Genomic DNA, 8066 nt, shown 5'->3' on the forward strand with positions numbered 1-8066 from the left:
TATATCCGGAGTTAAAAATCTACGATTCAAGCGCGATTTGTCTCGTTGGAAAGCTAAGACATGAGGCTACAAGTTCAATGCATCAAGAAGAACCCAGTTCTGCCTCTAAGATAGTCAAAATTGCTCATCATCAAACACTTGGACTGTTACTGTACACCTGTTACTGTTTTGTTTTTTAACTCTTACTGTCTGACCTCTCCTCATATTTTTAACTATATCTGGAGGTATAGAACTCCGATTCAAGCGCGATTAGTCTCGTTGGAAATCTAAGACGTGAGGCTACAAGTTCAATGATTCAAGAAGAACCCAGTTTTGCCTCTAAAATAGTCAAAATTGCACACCAACAAACACTTGGACTGTTACTCGCCAACTGTTACTGTCTCGTTTTTGAACTGTCTAACCTTTACTCAGAATTTGAACTATAGCTGGAGTTGTAGAACTGCGATTCAAGCGCGATTAGTCTTGTTGGAAAGCTAGGCATGAGGCTACAAGTTCAATGCATCAAGAAGAACCCAGTTCTGCGTCTAAGATAGTCAAAATTGCTCATCAACAAACACTTGGACTGTTACTGTCCAACTGTTAGTGTCTCGTTTTTGAACTGTTACTATCTGACCTCTACTCAGATTTAAACTATATCCGGAGTTAAAACTCTACGATTCAAGCGCGATTTGTCTCGTTGGAAAGCTAAGACATGAGGCTACAAGTTCAACGCATCAAGAATAACCCAGTTCTGCCTCTAAGATAGTCGAAATTGCTCATCAACAAACACATGGACTGTTACTGTCCAACTGTTAGTGTCTCGTTTTTGAACTGTTACTATCTGACCTCTACTCAGATTTAAACTATATCCGGAGTTAAAACTCTACGATTCAAGCGCGATTTGTCTCGTTGGAAAGCTAAGACATGAGGCTACAAGTTCAATGCATCAAGAAGAACCCAGTTCTGCCTCTAAGATAGTCAAAATTGCTCATCATCAAACACTTGGACTGTTACTGTACACCTGTTACTGTTTTGTTTTTTAACTCTTACTGTCTGACCTCTCCTCATATTTTTAACTATATCTGGAGGTATAGAACTCCGATTCAAGCGCGATTAGTCTCGTTGGAAATCTAAGACGTGAGGCTACAAGTTCAATGATTCAAGAAGAACCCAGTTTTGCCTCTAAAATAGTCAAAATTGCACACCAACAAACACTTGGACTGTTACTCGCCAACTGTTACTCTCTCGTTTTTGAACTGTCTAACCTTTACTCAGAATTTGAACTATAGCTGGAGTTGTAGAACTGCGATTCAAGCGCGATTAGTCTTGTTGGAAAGCTAGGCATGAGGCTACAAGTTCAGTTCATCAAGAAGAACCCAGTTCTGCCTCTAAAATAGTCGAAATTGCTCATCAACGAACACTTGGACTGTTACTGTCCAACTGTTACTGTCTCGTTTTTGAACTCTTATTCTCCGACCTCCACTCAAAATTAACTATATCCGGAGTTATAGAACTACGATTCAAGCGCGATTTGTCTCGTTCGAAAGCTAAGACATGAGGCTACATGTTCAATGCATCAAGCAGAACCCAGTTTAGCCTCTAAGATAGTCAAAATTGCTCATCAACAAACACTTGGACTGTTACTGTGCACCTGTTACTGTCTTGTTTTTGAACTGTTACTGTCTGACCTCTACTCAGAATTTTAACTATATTTGGAGTTATAGAACTGTGATTCAAGCGCGATTAGTCTCGTTGGAAAGATAAGACATGAGGCTACAAGTTCTATGATCTAGAAGAACCCAGTTCTGCATCAAAGATAGTCAAAATTGCTCATCAACAAACACTTGGACTGTTACTCTCCAACTGTTACTGTCTCGTTTTTGAACTGTTATTCTACGACCTCTACTCAAAATTAACTATATCCGGAGTTATAGAACTACGATTCAAGCGCGATTTGTCTCGTTGGAAAGCTAAGACATGAGGCTACAAGTTCAATGCATCAAGAAGAACCCAGTTCTGCGTCTAAGATAGTCAAAATTGCTCATCAACAAACAATTGGACTGTTACTGTCCAACTCTTACTGTCTCGTTTTTTAACTGTTACTGTCTGACCTCTACTCAGAATTTTAACTATATCTGGAGTTGTAGAACTGCGATTCAAGCGCGATTAGTCTCGTTGGAAAGATAAGACATGAGGCTACAAGTTCAATGCATCAAGAAGAACCCAGTTCTGCCTCCAAGATAGTCAAAATTGCTCATCAACAAACACTTGGACTGTTACTGTCCACCTCTCACTGTCTCGTTTTTGAACTGTTACTGTCTGACCTCTACTCAGAATTTTAACTATATATGGAGTTATAGAACTGCGATTCAAGCACGATTAGTCTCGTTGGAAAGATAAGACATGAGGCTACAAGTTCTATGATCAAGAAGAACCCAGTTCTGCTGCGTCTAAGATAGTCAAAATTGCTCATCAACGAACACTTGGACTGTTACTCTCCAACTGTTACTGTCTCGTTTTTGAACTGTTATTCTACGACCTCTACTCAAAATTAACTATATCCGGAGTTATAGAACTACGATTCAAGCGCGATTTGTCTCGTTGGAAAGCTAAGACATGAGGCTACAAGTTCAATGCATCAAGAAGAACCCAGTTCTGCGTCTAAGATAGTCAAAATTGCTCATCAACAAACAATTGGACTGTTACTGTCCAACTCTTACTGTCTCGTTTTTTAACTGTTACTGTCTGACCTCTACTCAGAATTTTAACTATATCTGGAGTTGTAGAACTGTGATTCAAGCGCGATTAGTCTCGTTGGAAAGATAAGACATGAGGCTACAAGTTCAATGCATCAAGAAGAACCCAGTTCTGCCTCTAAGATAGTCGAAATTGCTCATCAACAAACACATGGACTGTTACTGTCCAACTGTTAGTGTCTCGTTTTTGAACTGTTACTATCTGACCTCTACTCAGATTTTAACTATATCTGGAGTTATAGAACTGCGATTCAAGCGTGATTAGTCTTGTTGGAAAGCTAAGACATGAGGCTACAAGTTCAATGCATCAAGAAGAACCCAGTTCTGCCTCTAAGATAGTCAAAATTGCTCATCCTCAAACACTTGGACTGTTACTGTACAACTGTTACTGTTTTGTTTTTTAACTCTTACTGTCTGACCTCTCCTCATATTTTTAACTATATCTGGAGGTATAGAACTCCGATTCAAGCGCGATTAGTCTCGTTGGAAATCTAAGACATGAGGCTACAAGTTAAATGCATCAAGAAGACCCAGTTCTGCCTCTAAGATAGTCAAAATTCCTCATCATCAAACACTTGGACTGTTACTGTACAACTGTTACTGTTTTGTTTTTTAACTCTTACTGTCTGACCTCTCCTCATATTTCTAACTATATCTGGAGGTATAGAACTCTGATTTAAGCGCGATTAGTCTCGTTGGAAATCTAAGACTCACAGGTTCAATGATTCGAGAAGAACCTAGTTTTGCCTCTAAAATAGTCAAAATTGCACACCAACAAACACTTGGACTGTTACTGTCTCGTTTTTGAACTGTCTAACCTTTACTCAGAATTTGAACTATATCTGGAGTTGTAGAACTGCGATTCAAGCGCGATTAGTCTTGTTGGAAAGCTAGGCATGAGGCTACAAGTTCAATGCATCAAGAAGAACCCAGTTCTGCGTCTAAGATAGTCAAAATTGCTCATCAACAAACACTTGGACTGTTACTGTCCAACTCTTACTGTCTCGTTTTTTAACTGTTACTGTCTGACCTCTACTCAGAATTTTAACTATATCTGGAGTTGTAGAACTGCGATTCAAGCGCGATTAGTCTCGTTGGAAAGATAAGACATGAGGCTACAAGTTCAATGCATCAAGAATAACCCAGTTCTGCCTCTAAGATAGTCGAAATTGCTCATCAACAAACACATGGACTGTTACTGTCCAACTGTTAGTGTCTCGTTTTTTAACTGTTACTATCTGACCTCTACTCAGATTTAAACTATATCCGGAGTTAAAAATCTACGATTCAAGCGCGATTTGTCTCGTTGGAAAGCTAAGACATGAGGCTACAAGTTCAATGCATCAAGAAGAACCCAGTTCTGCCTCTAAGATAGTCAAAATTGCTCATCATCAAACACTTGGACTGTTACTGTACACCTGTTACTGTTTTGTTTTTTAACTCTTACTGTCTGACCTCTCCTCATATTTTTAACTATATCTGGAGGTATAGAACTCCGATTCAAGCGCGATTAGTCTCGTTGGAAATCTAAGACGTGAGGCTACAAGTTCAATGATTCAAGAAGAACCCAGTTTTGCCTCTAAAATAGTCAAAATTGCACACCAACAAACACTTGGACTGTTACTAGTCAACTGTTACTGTCTCGTTTTTGAACTGTCTAACCTTTACTCAGAATTTGAACTATAGCTGGAGTTGTAGAACTGCGATTCAAGCGCTATTAGTCTTGTTGGAAAGCTAGGCATGAGGCTACAAGTTCAGTTCATCAAGAAGAACCCAGTTCTGCCTCTAAGATAGTCGAAATTGCTCATCAACGAACACTTGGACTGTTACTGTCCAACTGTTATTGACTCGTTTTTGAACTGTTACTATCTGACCTCTACTTAGAATTTTAACTATATCTGGAGTTATACAACTCCGATTCAAGCGCGATTAGTCTCGTTGGAAAGCTAAGACAGGAGGCTACAAGTTCTATGATCAAGAAGAACCCAGTTCTGCCTCTAAGATAGTAAAAATTGCTCATCAACGAACACTTGGACTGTTACTGTCCAACTGTTACTGTCTCGTTTTTGAACTCTTATTCTCCGACCTCCACTCAAAATTAACTATATCCAGAGTTATAGAACTACGATTCAAGCGCGATTTATCTCGTTCGAAAGCTAAGACATGAGGCTACATGTTCAATGCATCAAGCAGAACCCAGTTCAGCCTCTAAGATAGTCAAAATTGCTCATCAACAAACGCTTGGACTGTTACTGTGCACCTGTTACTGTCTTGTTTTTGAACTGTTACTGTCTGACCTCTACTTAGAATTTTAACTATATATGGAGTTATAGAACTGCGATTCAAGCGCGATTAGTCTCGTTGGAAAGATAAGACATGAGGCTACAAGTTCTATGATCTAGAAGAACCCAATTCTGCATCAAAGATAGTCAAAATTGCTCATCAACAAACACTTGGACTGTTACTGTCCAACTCTTACTGTCTCGTTTTTTTAACTGTTACTGTCTGACCTCTACTCAAAATTTTTACTATATCCGGAGTTAAAAATCTACGATTCAAGCGCGATTTGTCTCGTAGGAAAGCTAAGACATGAGGCTACAAGTTCAATGCATCAAGAAGAACCCAGTTCTGCGTCTAAGATAGTCAAAATTGCTCATCAACAAACACTTGGACTGTTACTGTCCACCTATCACTGTCTCGTTTTTGAACTGTTACTGTCTGACCTCTACTCAGAATTTTAACTATATATGGAGTTATAGAACTGCGATTCAAGCACGATTAGTCTCGTTGGAAAGATAAGACATGAGGCTACAAGTTCTATGATCAAGAAGAACCCAGTTCTGCTGCGTCTAAGATAGTCAAAATTGCTCATCAACGAACACTTGGACTGTTACTCTCCAACTGTTACTGTCTCGTTTTTGAACTGTTATTCTACGACCTCTACTCAAAATTAACTATATCCGGAGTTATAGAACTACGATTCAAGCGCGATTTGTCTCGTTGGAAAGCTAAGACATGAGGCTACAAGTTCAATGCATCAAGAAGAACCCAGTTCTGCGTCGAAGATAGTCAAAATTGCTCATCAACAAACAATTGGACTGTTACTGTCCAACTCTTACTGTCTCGTTTTTTAACTGTTACTGTCTGACCTCTACTCAGAATTTTAACTATATCTGGAGTTGTAGAACTGCGATTCAAGCGCGATTAGTCTCGTTGGAAAGATAAGACATGAGGCTACAAGTTCAATGCATCAAGAAGAACCCAGTTCTGCCTCCAAGATAGTCAAAATTGCTCATCAACAAACACTTGGACTGTTACTGTCCACCTCTCACTGTCTCGTTTTTGAACTGTTACTGTCTGACCTCTACTCAGAATTTTAACTATATATGGAGTTATAGAACTGTGATTCAAGCACGATTAGTCTCGTTGGAAAGATAAGACATGAGGCTACAAGTTCTATGATCAAGAAGAACCCAGTTCTGCTGCGTCTAAGATAGTCAAAATTGCTCATCAACGAACACTTGGACTGTTACTCTCCAACTGTTACTGTCTCGTTTTTGAACTGTTATTCTACGACCTCTACTCAAAATTAACTATATCCGGAGTTATAGAACTACGATTCAAGCGCGATTTGTCTCGTTGGAAAGCTAAGACATGAGGCTACAAGTTCAATGCATCAAGAAGAACCCAGTTCTGCGTCTAAGATAGTCAAAATTGCTCATCAACAAACAATTGGACTGTTACTGTCCAACTCTTACTGTCTCGTTTTTTAACTGTTACTGTCTGACCTCTACTCAGAATTTTAACTATATCTGGAGTTGTAGAACTGCGATTCAAGCGCGATTAGTCTCGTTGGAAAGATAAGACATGAGGCTACAAGTTCAATGCATCAAGAAGAACCCAGTTCTGCCTCCAAGATAGTCAAAATTGCTCATCAACAAACACTTGGACTGTTACTGTCCACCTCTCACTGTCTCGTTTTTGAACTGTTACTGTCTGACCTCTACTCAGATTTTAACTATATCTGGAGTTATAGAACTGCGATTCAAGCGTGATTAGTCTTGTTGGAAAGCTAAGACATGAGGCTACAAGTTCAATGCATCAAGAAGAACCCAGTTCTGCCTCTAAGATAGTCAAAATTGCTCATCATCAAACACTTGGACTGTTACTGTACAACTGTTACTGTTTTGTTTTTTAACTCTTACTGTCTGACCTCTCCTCATATTTCTAACTATATCTGGAGGTATAGAACTCTGATTCAAGCGCGATTAGTCTCGTTGGAAATCTAAGACTCACAAGTTCAATGATTCAAGAAGAACCCAGTTTTGCCTCTACATTAGTCGAAATTGCACACCAACAAACACTTGGACTGTTACTGGCCAACTATAAATGTCTCGTTTTTTAACTGTCTGACCTTTATTCAGAATTTTAACTATAGCTGGAGTTGTAGAACGCGATTCAAGAGCGATTAGTCTCGTTGGAAAGCTAAGACATAAGGCTATAAGTTCAATGCATCAAGAAGAACCCAGTTCTGCCTCCAAGATAGTCAAAATTGCTCATCAACAAACATTTGTACTGTTACTGTTTCGTTTTTTAACTGTTACTGTCTGAGCTCTACTCAGAATTTTAACTATATATGGAGTTATAGAACTGCGATTCAAGTGCGATTAGTCTCGTTGGAAAGATAAGACATGAGGCTACAAGTTCTATGATCAAGAAGAACCCAGTTCTGCGTCGAAGATAGTCAAAATTGCTCATCAACAAACACTTGGACTGTTACTGTCCAACTCTTACTCTCTCGTTTTTTAACTGTTACTGTCTGACCTCTACTCAAAATTTTTACTATATCTGGAGTTATAGAACTGCGATTCAAGCGCGATTAGTCTCGTTGGAAAGCTAAGACATGAGGCTACAAGTTCAATGCATCAAGAAGAACGCAGTTCTGCCTGCAAGATAGTCAAAATTCCTCATCAACAAAAACTTGGACTATTACTGTCCACATGTTACTGTCTCATTTTTGAACTGTTACTGTCTGACCTCTACTCAGAATTTTAACTATATATGGAGTTCTAGAACTGCGATTCAAGCGCGATTAGTCTCTTTGGAAAGCTAAGACATGAGGCTACAAGTTCAATGGCTCATGAAGAACCCAGTTGTGCCTCCAAGATAGTCAAAATTGCTCATCAACGAACACTTGGACTGTTACTGTCCACCTGTCACTGTCTCGTTTTTGAACTGTTACCCTCTAACCTCTACTCAGAATTTTAACCATATATGGAGTTATAAAACTGCGATTCAAGCACGATTAGTCTTGTTGGAAATATAAGACAT

The sequence above is a fragment of the Populus trichocarpa genome, chromosome 4 (genome assembly GCF_000002775.5).
Source record: "Populus trichocarpa isolate Nisqually-1 chromosome 4, P.trichocarpa_v4.1, whole genome shotgun sequence".
Lineage (NCBI taxonomy): Eukaryota > Viridiplantae > Streptophyta > Magnoliopsida > Malpighiales > Salicaceae > Populus > Populus trichocarpa.